Below are 15056 nucleotides of genomic sequence, written 5' to 3'. Positions count from 1 at the left end.
TGAATAATTATTGATATAAATAAGCCTGGCAGCTCTGTTAAGCTAACCACACTAAGAAAATCGATATAAATTTTGAATGAATTCTTAAGAATTATGAATATTTCCAGCTCCAAAATCCATTTATCTGGCAGATTGCCGTGTTGAAATGCCAAATTTTGGTAAATTTCATCAGTCAAACAGGATTTGAAGAAACATTGACACAAACAATTCATTAACAAATCAAGAAACTTGAAAAATTATTGATATAAATAAGCCTGGCAGCTATGTTTTGTTAACCACACTAAGAAAATCGATATATATTTTGAATGAATTCTTAAGAATTATGAATATTTCCAGCTCCAAAATCCATTTATCTGGCAGATTGCCGTGTTGAAATGCCAAATTTTGGTAAATTTCTTCAGGCAAACAGGGTTTTGAAGAAAAATTGACACTAGCAATTCATTAACAAATCTATAAACTTGAATAATTATTGATATAAATAAGCCTGGCAGCTCAGTTTTGTTAACCAGACTAAGACAATAAATTTAAATTTTGAATTAATGCTTAAGAATTATGAATATTTCCAGCTTCAAAATCCATTTATCTGGCAGATTGCCGTGTTGAAATGCCAAATTTTGGTAAATTTCTTCAGTCAAACAGGATTTGAAGAAACATTGACACTAGCAATTCATTAACAAATCAAATAACTTGAATAATTATTGATATAAATAAGCCTGGCAGCTCTGTTAAGCTAACCACACTGAGAAAATCGATATAAATTTTGAATGAATTCTTAAGAATTATGAATATTTCCACCTCCAAAATCCATTTAACTGGCAGATTGCCGTGTTGAAATGCCAAATTTTTGTAAATTTCTTCAGTCAAACAGGATTTGAAGAAACATTGACACTAGCAATTCATTAACAAATCAAGAAACTTGAATAATTATTGATATAAATAAGCCTGGCAGCTCTGTTAAGCTAACCACACTAAGAAAATCGATATAAATTTTGAATGAATTCTTAAGAATTATGAATATTTCCACCTCCAAAATCCATTTATCTGGCAGATTGCCGTGTTGAAATGCCAAATTTTGGTAAATTTCTTCAGTCAAACAGGGTTTTGAAGAAACATTGACACTAGCAATTCATTAACAAATCTATAAACTTGAATAATTATTGATATAAATAAGCCTGGCAGCTCAGTTTTGTTAACCACACTAAGAAAATAAATTTAAATTTTTAATAAATTCTTAAGAATTATGAATATTTCCAGCACCAAAATCCATTTATCTGGCAGATTGCCGTGTTGAAATGCCAAAATTTGGTAAATTTCTTCAGTCAAACAGGATTTGAAGAAACATTGACACTAGCAATTCATTAACAAATCAAGAACCTTGAATAATTATTGATATAAATAAGCCTGGCAGCTCTGTTAAGCTAACCACACTAAGAAAATCGATATAAATTTTGAATGAATTCTTAAGAATTATGAATATTTCCAGCTCCAAAATCCATATATCTGGCAGATTGCCGTGTTGAAATGCCAAATTTTGGTAAATTTCTTCAGTCAAACAGGATTTGAAGAAACATTGACACTAGCAATTCATTAACAAATCAAGAACCTTGAATAATTATTGATATAAATAAGCCTGGCAGCTCTGTTAAGCTAACCACACTAAGAAAATCGATATAAATTTTGAATGAATTCTTAAGAATTATAAATATTTCCAGCTCCAAAATCCATTTATCTGGCAGATAGCCGTGTTGAAATGCCAAATTTTGGTAAATTTCTTCAGTCAAACAGGGTTTTGAAGAAACATTGACACTAGCAATTCATTAACAAATCTATAAACTTGAATAATTATTGATATAAATAAGCCTGGCAGCTCAGTTTTGTTAACCACACTAAGAAAATAAATTTAAATTTTTAATTAATTCTTAAGAATTATGAATATTTCCACCTCCAAAATCCATTTATCTGGCAGATTGCCGTGTTGAAATGCCAAATTTTGGTAAATTTCTTCAGTCAAACAGGGTTTTGAAGAAACATTGACACTAGCAATTCATTAACAAATCTATAAACTTGAATAATTATTGATATAAATAAGCCTGGCAGCTCAGTTTTGTTAACCACACTAAAAAAATAAATTTAAATTTTTCATTAATTCTTAAGAATTATGAATATTTCCAGCACCAAAATCCATTTATCTGGCAGATTGCCGTGTTGAAATGCCAAAATTTGGTAAATTTCTTCAGTCAAACAGGATTTGAAGAAACATTGACACTAGCAATTCATTAACAAATCAAGAACCTTGAATAATTATTGATATAAATAAGCCTGGCAGCTCTGTTAAGCTAACCACACTAAGAAAATCGATATAAATTTTGAATGAATTCTTAAGAATTATGAATATTTCCAGCTCCAAAATCCATATATCTGGCAGATTGCCGTGTTGAAATGCCAAATTTTGGTAAATTTCTTCAGTCAAACAGGATTTGAAGAAACATTGACACTAGCAATTCATTAACAAATCAAGAACCTTGAATAATTATTGATATAAATAAGCCTGGCAGCTCAGTTTTGTTAACCACACTAAGAAAATAAATTTAAATTTTTAATTAATTCTTAAGAATTATGAATATTTCCACCTCCAAAATCCATTTAACTGGCAGATTGCCGTGTTGAAATGCCAAATTTTTGTAAATTTCTTCAGTCAAACAGGATTTGAAGAAACATTGACACTAGCAATTCATTAACAAATCAAGAAACTTGAATAATTATTGATATAAATAAGCCTGGCAGCTCTGTTAAGCTAACCACACTAAGAAAATCGATATAAATTTTGAATGAATTCTTAAGAATTATGAATATTTCCACCTCCAAAATCCATTTATCTGGCAGATTGCCGTGTTGAAATGCCAAATTTTGGTAAATTTCTTCAGTCAAACAGGGTTTTGAAGAAACATTGACACTAGCAATTCATTAACAAATCTATAAACTTGAATAATTATTGATATAAATAAGCCTGGCAGCTCAGTTTTGTTAACCACACTAAGAAAATAAATTTAAATTTTTAATTAATTCTTAAGAATTATGAATATTTCCACCTCCAAAATCCATTTAACTGGCAGATTGCCGTGTTGAAATGCCAAATTTTGGTAAATTTCTTCAGTCAAACAGGGTTTTGAAGAAACATTGACACGAGCAATTCATTAACAAATCTATAAACTTGAATAATTATTGATATAAATAAGCCTGGCAGCTCAGTTTTGTTAACCACACTAAGAAAATAAATTTAAATTTTTAATTAATTCTTAAGAATTATGAATATTTCCACCTCCAAAATCCATTTATCTGGCAGATTGCCGTGTTGAAATGCCAAATTTTGGTAAATTTCTTCAGTCAAACAGGGTTTTGAAGAAACATTGACACTAGCAATTCATTAACAAATCTATAAACTTGAATAATTATTGATATAAATAAGCCTGGCAGCTCAGTTTTGTTAACCACACTAAAAAAATAAATTTAAATTTTTCATTAATTCTTAAGAATTATGAATATTTCCAGCACCAAAATCCATTTATCTGGCAGATTGCCGTGTTGAAATGCCAAAATTTGGTAAATTTCTTCAGTCAAACAGGATTTGAAGAAACATTGACACTAGCAATTCATTAACAAATCAAGAACCTTGAATAATTATTGATATAAATAAGCCTGGCAGCTCTGTTAAGCTAACCACACTAAGAAAATCGATATAAATTTTGAATGAATTCTTAAGAATTATAAATATTTCCAGCACCAAAATCCATTTACCTGGCAGATTGCCGTGTTGAAATGCCAAATTTTGGTAAATTTCTTCAGTCAAACAGGGTTTTGAAGAAACATTGACACTAGCAATTCATTAACAAATCTATAAACTTGAATAATTATTGATATAAATAAGCCTGGCAGCTCTGTTAAGCTAACCACACTAAGAAAATCGATATAAATTTTGAATGAATTCTTAAGAATTATGAATATTTCCAGCTCCAAAATCCATTTATCTGGCAGATTGCCGTGTTGAAATGCCAAATTTTGGTAAATTTCATCAGTCAAACAGGATTTGAAGAAACATTGACACAAACAATTCATTAACAAATCAAGAAACTTGAAAAATTATTGATATAAATAAGCCTGGCAGCTATGTTTTGTTAACCACACTAAGAAAATCGATATATATTTTGAATGAATTCTTAAGAATTATGAATATTTCCAGCTCCAAAATCCATTTATCTGGCAGATTGCCGTGTTGAAATGCCAAATTTTGGTAAATTTCTTCAGGCAAACAGGGTTTTGAAGAAAAATTGACACTAGCAATTCATTAACAAATCTATAAACTTGAATAATTATTGATATAAATAAGCCTGGCAGCTCAGTTTTGTTAACCAGACTAAGACAATAAATTTAAATTTTGAATTAATGCTTAAGAATTATGAATATTTCCAGCTTCAAAATCCATTTATCTGGCAGATTGCCGTGTTGAAATGCCAAATTTTGGTAAATTTCTTCAGTCAAACAGTTTTTTGAAGAAACATTGACACTAGCAATTGTTTAACAAAACAAGAAACTCGAATAATTATTGATATAAATAAGCCTGGCAGCTCTGTTAAGCTAACCACACTAAGAAAATCGATATAAATTTTGAATGAATTCTTAAGAATTATGAATATTTCCAGCTCCAAAATCCATTTATCTGGCAGATTGCCGTGTTGAAATGCCAAATTTTGGTAAATTTCTTCAGTCAAACAGGATTTGAAGAAACATTGACACTAGCAATTCATTAACAAATCAAATAACTTGAATAATTATTGATATAAATAAGCCTGGCAGCTCTGTTAAGCTAACCACACTAAGAAAATCGATATAAATTTTGAATGAATTCTTAAGAATTATGAATATTTCCACCTCCAAAATCCATTTAACTGGCAGATTGCCGTGTTGAAATGCCAAATTTTGGTAAATTTCTTCAGTCAAACAGGATTTGAAGAAACATTGACACTAGCAATTCATTAACAAATCAAATAACTTGAATAATTATTGATATAAATAAGCCTGGCAGCTCTGTTAAGCTAACCACACTGAGAAAATCGATATAAATTTTGAATGAATTCTTAAGAATTATGAATATTTCCACCTCCAAAATCCATTTAACTGGCAGATTGCCGTGTTGAAATGCCAAATTTTGGTAAATTTCTTCAGTCAAACAGGGTTTTGAAGAAACATTGACACTAGCAATTCATTAACAAATCTATAAACTTGAATAATTATTGATATAAATAAGCCTGGCAGCTCAGTTTTGTTAACCACACTAAGAAAATAAATTTAAATTTTTAATAAATTCTTAAGAATTATGAATATTTCCACCTCCAAAATCCATTTATCTGGCAGATTGCCGTGTTGAAATGCCAAATTTTGGTAAATTTCTTCAGTCAAACAGGGTTTTGAAGAAACATTGACACTAGCAATTCATTAACAAATCTATAAACTTGAATAATTATTGATATAAATAAGCCTGGCAGCTCAGTTTTGTTAACCACACTAAGAAAATCGATATATATTTTGAATGAATTCTTAAGAATTATGAATATTTCCAGCTCCAAAATCCATTTATCTGGCAGATTGCCGTGTTGAAATGCCAAATTTTGGTAAATTTCTTCAGGCAAACAGGGTTTTGAAGAAAAATTGACACTAGCAATTCATTAACAAATCTTTAAACTTGAATAATTATTGATATAAATAAGCCTGGCAGCTCAGTTTTGTTAACCAGACTAAGACAATAAATTTAAATTTTGAATTAATGCTTAAGAATTATGAATATTTCCAGCTTCAAAATCCATTTATCTGGCAGATTGCCGTGTTGAAATGCCAAATTTTGGTAAATTTCTTCAGTCAAACAGTTTTTTGAAGAAACATTGACACTAGCAATTGTTTAACAAAACAAGAAACTCGAATAATTATTGATATAAATAAGCCTGGCAGCTCTGTTAAGCTAACCACACTAAGAAAATCGATATAAATTTTGAATGAATTCTTAAGAATTATGAATATTTCCAGCTCCAAAATCCATTTATCTGGCAGATTGCCGTGTTGAAATGCCAAATTTTGGTAAATTTCTTCAGTCAAACAGGATTTGAAGAAACATTGACACTAGCAATTCATTAACAAATCAAATAACTTGAATAATTATTGATATAAATAAGCCTGGCAGCTCTGTTAAGCTAACCACACTAAGAAAATCGATATCAATTTTGAATGAATTCTTAAGAATTATGAATATTTCCACCTCCAAAATCCATTTAACTGGCAGATTGCCGTGTTGAAATGCCAAATTTTGGTAAATTTCTTCAGTCAAACAGGATTTGAAGAAACATTGACACTAGCAATTCATTAACAAATCAAATAACTTGAATAATTATTGATATAAATAAGCCTGGCAGCTCTGTTAAGCTAACCACACTGAGAAAATCGATATAAATTTTTAATGAATTCTTAAGAATTATGAATATTTCCACCTCCAAAATCCATTTAACTGGCAGATTGCCGTGTTGAAATGCCAAATTTTGGTAAATTTCTTCAGTCAAACAGGATTTGAAGAAACATTGACACTAGCAATTCATTAACAAATCAAGAAACTTGAATAATTATTGATATAAATAAGCCTGGCAGCTCTGTTAAGCTAACCACACTAAGAAAATCGATATAAATTTTGAATGAATTCTTAAGAATTATGAATATTTCCACCTCCAAAATCCATTTATCTGGCAGATTGCCGTGTTGAAATGCCAAATTTTGGTAAATTTCTTCAGTCAAACAGGGTTTTGAAGAAACATTGACACTAGCAATTCATTAACAAATCTATAAACTTGAATAATTATTGATATAAATAAGCCTGGCAGCTCAGTTTTGTTAACCACACTAAGAAAATAAATTTAAATTTTTAATAAATTCTTAAGAATTATGAATATTTCCAGCACCAAAATCCATTTATCTGGCAGATTGCCGTGTTGAAATGCCAAAATTTGGTAAATTTCTTCAGTCAAACAGGATTTGAAGAAACATTGACACTAGCAATTCATTAACAAATCAAGAACCTTGAATAATTATTGATATAAATAAGCCTGGCAGCTCTGTTAAGCTAACCACACTAAGAAAATCGATATAAATTTTGAATGAATTCTTAAGAATTATGAATATTTCCAGCTCCAAAATCCATATATCTGGCAGATTGCCGTGTTGAAATGCCAAATTTTGGTAAATTTCTTCAGTCAAACAGGATTTTAAGAAACATTGACACTAGCAATTCATTAACAAATCAAGAACCTTGAATAATTATTGATATAAATAAGCCTGGCAGCTCTGTTAAGCTAACCACACTAAGAAAATCGATATAAATTTTGAATGAATTCTTAAGAATTATAAATATTTCCAGCTCCAAAATCCATTTATCTGGCAGATTGCCGTGTTGAAATGCCAAATTTTGGTAAATTTCTTCAGTCAAACAGGGTTTTGAAGAAACATTGACACTAGCAATTCATTAACAAATCTATAAACTTGAATAATTATTGATATAAATAAGCCTGGCAGCTCAGTTTTGTTAACCACACTAAGAAAATAAATTTAAATTTTTAATTAATTCTTAAGAATTATGAATATTTCCAGCACCAAAATCCATTTATCTGGCAGATTGCCGTGTTGAAATGCCAAAATTTGGTAAATTTCTTCAGTCAAACAGGATTTGAAGAAACATTGACACTAGCAATTCATTAACAAATCTATAAACTTGAATAATTATTGATATAAATAAGCCTGGCAGCTCAGTTTTGTTAACCACACTAAGAAAATAAATTTAAATTTTTAATTATTTCTTAAGAATTATGAATATTTCCAGCACCAAAATCCATTTATCTGGCAGATTGCCGTGTTGAAATGCCAAAATTTGGTAAATTTCTTCAGTCAAACAGGATTTGAAGAAACATTGACACTAGCAATTCATTAACAAATCAAGAACCTTGAATAATTATTGATATATATAAGCCTGGCAGCTCTGTTAAGCTAACCACACTAAGAAAATCGATATAAATTTTGAATGAATTCTTAAGAATTATGAATATTTCCAGCTCCAAAATCCATATATCTGGCAGATTGCCGTGTTGAAATGCCAAATTTTGGTAAATTTCTTCAGTCAAACAGGATTTGAAGAAACATTGACACTAGCAATTCATTAACAAATCAAGAACCTTGAATAATTATTGATATATATAAGCCTGGCAGCCCTGTTAAGCTAACCACACTAAGAAAATCGATATAAATTTTGAATGAATTCTTAAGAATTATGAATATTTCCAGCTCCAAAATCCATATATCTGGCAGATTGCCGTGTTGAAATGCCAAATTTTGGTAAATTTCTTCAGTCAAACAGGATTTGAAGAAACATTGACACTAGCAATTCATTAACAAATCAAGAACCTTGAATAATTATTGATATAAATAAGCCTGGCAGCTCTGTTAAGCTAACCACACTAAGAAAATCGATATAAATTTTGAATGAATTCTTAAGAATTATAAATATTTCCAGCACCAAAATCCATTTATCTGGCAGATTGCCGTGTTGAAATGCCAAATTTTGGTAAATTTCTTCAGTCAAACAGGGTTTTGTAGAAACATTGACACTAGCAATTCATTAACAAATCTATAAACTTGAATAATTATTGATATAAATAAGCCTGGCAGCTCTGTTAAGCTAACCACACTAAGAAAATCGATATAAATTTTGAATGAATTCTTAAGAATTATGAATATTTCCAGCTCCAAAATCCATTTATCTGGCAGATTGCCGTGTTGAAATGCCAAATTTTGGTAAATTTCATCAGTCAAACAGGATTTGAAGAAACATTGACACAAACAATTCATTAACAAATCAAGAAACTTGAAAAATTATTGATATAAATAAGCCTGGCAGCTATGTTTTGTTAACCACACTAAGAAAATCAATATATATTTTGAATGAATTCTTAAAAATTATAAATATTTCCAGCTCCAAAATCCATTTATCTGGCAGATTGCCGTGTTGAAATGCCAAATTTTGGTAAATTTCTTCAGTCAAACAGGGTTTTGAAGAAAAATTGACACTAGCAATTCATTAACAAATCTATAAACTTGAATAATTATTGATATAAATAAGCCTGGCAGCTCAGTTTTGTTAACCATACTAAGACAATAAATTTAAATTTTGAATTAATGCTTAAGAATTATGAATATTTCCAGCTTCAAAATCCATTTATCTGGCAGATTGCCGTGTTGAAATGGCAAATTTTGGTAAATTTCTTCAGTCAAAGAGGGTTTTGAAGAAACATTGACACTAGCAATTGTTTAACAAAACAAGAAACTCGAATAATTATTGATATAAATAAGCCTGGCAGCTCTGTTAAGCTAACCACACTAAGAAAATCGATATAAATTTTGAATGAATTCTTAAGAATTATGAATATTTCCAGCTCCAAAATCCATTTATCTGGCAGATTGCCGTGTTGAAATGCCAAATTTTGGTAAATTTCTTCAGTCAAACAGGATTTGAAGAAACATTGACACTAGCAATTCATTAACAAATCAAATAACTTGAATAATTATTGATATAAATAAGCCTGGCAGCTCTGTTAAGCTAACCACACTAAGAAAATCGATATAAATTTTGAATGAATTCTTAAGAATTATAAATATTTCCAGCACCAAAATCCATTTATCTGGCAGATTGCCGTGTTGAAATGCCAAATTTTGGTAAATTTCTTCAGTCAAACAGGGTTTTGTAGAAACATTGACACTAGCAATTCATTAACAAATCTATAAACTTGAATAATTATTGATATAAATAAGCCTGGCAGCTCTGTTAAGCTAACCACACTAAGAAAATCGATATAAATTTTGAATGAATTCTTAAGAATTATGAATATTTCCAGCTCCAAAATCCATTTATCTGGCAGATTGCCGTGTTGAAATGCCAAATTTTGGTAAATTTCATCAGTCAAACAGGATTTGAAGAAACATTGACACAAACAATTCATTAACAAATCAAGAAACTTGAAAAATTATTGATATAAATAAGCCTGGCAGCTATGTTTTGTTAACCACACTAAGAAAATCGATATATATTTTGAATGAATTCTTAAGAATTATAAATATTTCCAGCTCCAAAATCCATTTATCTGGCAGATTGCCGTGTTGAAATGCCAAATTTTGGTAAATTTCTTCAGTCAAACAGGGTTTTGAAGAAAAATTGACACTAGCAATTCATTAAAAAATCTATAAACTTGAATAATTATTGATATAAATAAGCCTGGCAGCTCAGTTTTGTTAACCAGACTAAGACAATAAATTTAAATTTTGAATTAATGCTTAAGAATTATGAATATTTCCAGCTTCAAAATCCATTTATCTGGCAGATTGCCGTGTTGAAATGGCAAATTTTGGTAAATTTCTTCAGTCAAACAGGGTTTTGAAGAAACATTGACACTAGCAATTGTTTAACAAAACAAGAAACTCGAATAATTATTGATATAAATAAGCCTGGCAGCTCTGTTAAGCTAACCACACTAAGAAAATCGATATAAATTTTGAATTAATGCTTAAGAATTATGAATATTTCCAGCTTCAAAATCCATTTATCTGGCAGATTGCCGTGTTGAAATGCCAAATTTTGGTAAATTTCTTCAGTCAAACAGTTTTTTGAAGAAACATTGACACTAGCAATTGTTTAACAAAACAAGAAACTCGAATAATTATTGATATAAATAAGCCTGGCAGCTCTGTTAAGCTAACCACACTAAGAAAATCGATATAAATTTTGAATGAATTCTTAAGAATTATGAATATTTCCAGCTCCAAAATCCATTTATCTGGCAGATTGCCGTGTTGAAATGCCAAATTTTGGTAAATTTCTTCAGTCAAACAGGATTTGAAGAAACATTGACACTAGCAATTCATTAACAAATCAAATAACTTGAATAATTATTGATATAAATAAGCCTGGCAGCTCTGTTAAGCTAACCACACTAAGAAAATCGATATCAATTTTGAATGAATTCTTAAGAATTATGAATATTTCCACCTCCAAAATCCATTTAACTGGCAGATTGCCGTGTTGAAATGCCAAATTTTGGTAAATTTCTTCAGTCAAACAGGATTTGAAGAAACATTGACACTAGCAATTCATTAACAAATCAAATAACTTGAATAATTATTGATATAAATAAGCCTGGCAGCTCTGTTAAGCTAACCACACTGAGAAAATCGATATAAATTTTGAATGAATTCTTAAGAATTATGAATATTTCCACCTCCAAAATCCATTTAACTGGCAGATTGCCGTGTTGAAATGCCAAATTTTGGTAAATTTCTTCAGTCAAACAGGATTTGAAGAAACATTGACACTAGCAATTCATTAACAAATCAAGAAACTTGAATAATTATTGATATAAATAAGCCTGGCAGCTCTGTTAAGCTAACCACACTAAGAAAATCGATATAAATTTTGAATGAATTCTTAAGAATTATGAATATTTCCACCTCCAAAATCCATTTATCTGGCAGATTGCCGTGTTGAAATGCCAAATTTTGGTAAATTTCTTCAGTCAAACAGGGTTTTGAAGAAACATTGACACTAGCAATTCATTAACAAATCTATAAACTTGAATAATTATTGATATAAATAAGCCTGGCAGCTCAGTTTTGTTAACCACACTAAGAAAATAAATTTAAATTTTTAATAAATTCTTAAGAATTATGAATATTTCCAGCACCAAAATCCATTTATCTGGCAGATTGCCGTGTTGAAATGCCAAAATTTGGTAAATTTCTTCAGTCAAACAGGATTTGAAGAAACATTGACACTAGCAATTCATTAACAAATCAAGAACCTTGAATAATTATTGATATAAATAAGCCTGGCAGCTCTGTTAAGCTAACCACACTAAGAAAATCGATATAAATTTTGAATGAATTCTTAAGAATTATGAATATTTCCAGCTCCAAAATCCATATATCTGGCAGATTGCCGTGTTGAAATGCCAAATTTTGGTAAATTTCTTCAGTCAAACAGGATTTTAAGAAACATTGACACTAGCAATTCATTAACAAATCAAGAACCTTGAATAATTATTGATATAAATAAGCCTGGCAGCTCTGTTAAGCTAACCACACTAAGAAAATCGATATAAATTTTGAATGAATTCTTAAGAATTATAAATATTTCCAGCTCCAAAATCCATTTATCTGGCAGATTGCCGTGTTGAAATGCCAAATTTTGGTAAATTTCTTCAGTCAAACAGGGTTTTGAAGAAACATTGACACTAGCAATTCATTAACAAATCTATAAACTTGAATAATTATTGATATAAATAAGCCTGGCAGCTCAGTTTTGTTAACCACACTAAGAAAATAAATTTAAATTTTTAATTAATTCTTAAGAATTATGAATATTTCCAGCACCAAAATCCATTTATCTGGCAGATTGCCGTGTTGAAATGCCAAAATTTGGTAAATTTCTTCAGTCAAACAGGATTTTGTAGAAACATTGACACTAGCAATTCATTAACAAATCTATAAACTTGAATAATTATTGATATAAATAAGCCTGGCAGCTCTGTTAAGCTAACCACACTAAGAAAATCGATATAAATTTTGAATGAATTCTTAAGAATTATGAATATTTCCAGCTCCAAAATCCATTTATCTGGCAGATTGCCGTGTTGAAATGCCAAATTTTGGTAAATTTCATCAGTCAAACAGGATTTGAAGAAACATTGACACAAACAATTCATTAACAAATCAAGAAACTTGAAAAATTATTGATATAAATAAGCCTGGCAGCTATGTTTTGTTAACCACACTAAGAAAATCGATATATATTTTGAATGAATTCTTAAGAATTATAAATATTTCCAGCTCCAAAATCCATTTATCTGGCAGATTGCCGTGTTGAAATGCCAAATTTTGGTAAATTTCTTCAGTCAAACAGGGTTTTGAAGAAAAATTGACACTAGCAATTCATTAAAAAATCTATAAACTTGAATAATTATTGATATAAATAAGCCTGGCAGCTCAGTTTTGTTAACCAGACTAAGACAATAAATTTAAATTTTGAATTAATGCTTAAGAATTATGAATATTTCCAGCTTCAAAATCCATTTATCTGGCAGATTGCCGTGTTGAAATGGCAAATTTTGGTAAATTTCTTCAGTCAAACAGGGTTTTGAAGAAACATTGACACTAGCAATTGTTTAACAAAACAAGAAACTCGAATAATTATTGATATAAATAAGCCTGGCAGCTCTGTTAAGCTAACCACACTAAGAAAATCGATATAAATTTTGAATTAATGCTTAAGAATTATGAATATTTCCAGCTTCAAAATCCATTTATCTGGCAGATTGCCGTGTTGAAATGCCAAATTTTGGTAAATTTCTTCAGTCAAACAGTTTTTTGAAGAAACATTGACACTAGCAATTGTTTAACAAAACAAGAAACTCGAATAATTATTGATATAAATAAGCCTGGCAGCTCTGTTAAGCTAACCACACTAAGAAAATCGATATAAATTTTGAATGAATTCTTAAGAATTATGAATATTTCCAGCTCCAAAATCCATTTATCTGGCAGATTGCCGTGTTGAAATGCCAAATTTTGGTAAATTTCTTCAGTCAAACAGGATTTGAAGAAACATTGACACTAGCAATTCATTAACAAATCAAATAACTTGAATAATTATTGATATAAATAAGCCTGGCAGCTCTGTTAAGCTAACCACACTAAGAAAATCGATATCAATTTTGAATGAATTCTTAAGAATTATGAATATTTCCACCTCCAAAATCCATTTAACTGGCAGATTGCCGTGTTGAAATGCCAAATTTTGGTAAATTTCTTCAGTCAAACAGGATTTGAAGAAACATTGACACTAGCAATTCATTAACAAATCAAATAACTTGAATAATTATTGATATAAATAAGCCTGGCAGCTCTGTTAAGCTAACCACACTGAGAAAATCGATATAAATTTTGAATGAATTCTTAAGAATTATGAATATTTCCACCTCCAAAATCCATTTAACTGGCAGATTGCCGTGTTGAAATGCCAAATTTTGGTAAATTTCTTCAGTCAAACAGGATTTGAAGAAACATTGACACTAGCAATTCATTAACAAATCAAGAAACTTGAATAATTATTGATATAAATAAGCCTGGCAGCTCTGTTAAGCTAACCACACTAAGAAAATCGATATAAATTTTGAATGAATTCTTAAGAATTATGAATATTTCCACCTCCAAAATCCATTTATCTGGCAGATTGCCGTGTTGAAATGCCAAATTTTGGTAAATTTCTTCAGTCAAACAGGGTTTTGAAGAAACATTGACACTAGCAATTCATTAACAAATCTATAAACTTGAATAATTATTGATATAAATAAGCCTGGCAGCTCAGTTTTGTTAACCACACTAAGAAAATAAATTTAAATTTTTAATAAATTCTTAAGAATTATGAATATTTCCAGCACCAAAATCCATTTATCTGGCAGATTGCCGTGTTGAAATGCCAAAATTTGGTAAATTTCTTCAGTCAAACAGGATTTGAAGAAACATTGACACTAGCAATTCATTAACAAATCAAGAACCTTGAATAATTATTGATATAAATAAGCCTGGCAGCTCTGTTAAGCTAACCACACTAAGAAAATCGATATAAATTTTGAATGAATTCTTAAGAATTATGAATATTTCCAGCTCCAAAATCCATATATCTGGCAGATTGCCGTGTTGAAATGCCAAATTTTGGTAAATTTCTTCAGTCAAACAGGATTTTAAGAAACATTGACACTAGCAATTCATTAACAAATCAAGAACCTTGAATAATTATTGATATAAATAAGCCTGGCAGCTCTGTTAAGCTAACCACACTAAGAAAATCGATATAAATTTTGAATGAATTCTTAAGAATTATAAATATTTCCAGCTCCAAAATCCATTTATCTGGCAGATTGCCGTGT

Source organism: Leiobunum rupestre, chromosome 4 (genome assembly GCF_980474605.1).
Source record: "Leiobunum rupestre chromosome 4, qqLeiRupe1.1.hap1, whole genome shotgun sequence".
NCBI lineage: Eukaryota > Metazoa > Arthropoda > Arachnida > Opiliones > Sclerosomatidae > Leiobunum > Leiobunum rupestre.
The sequence above is the reverse complement of the archived record's forward strand: the minus strand, read 5'-3'. Positions refer to the sequence as shown.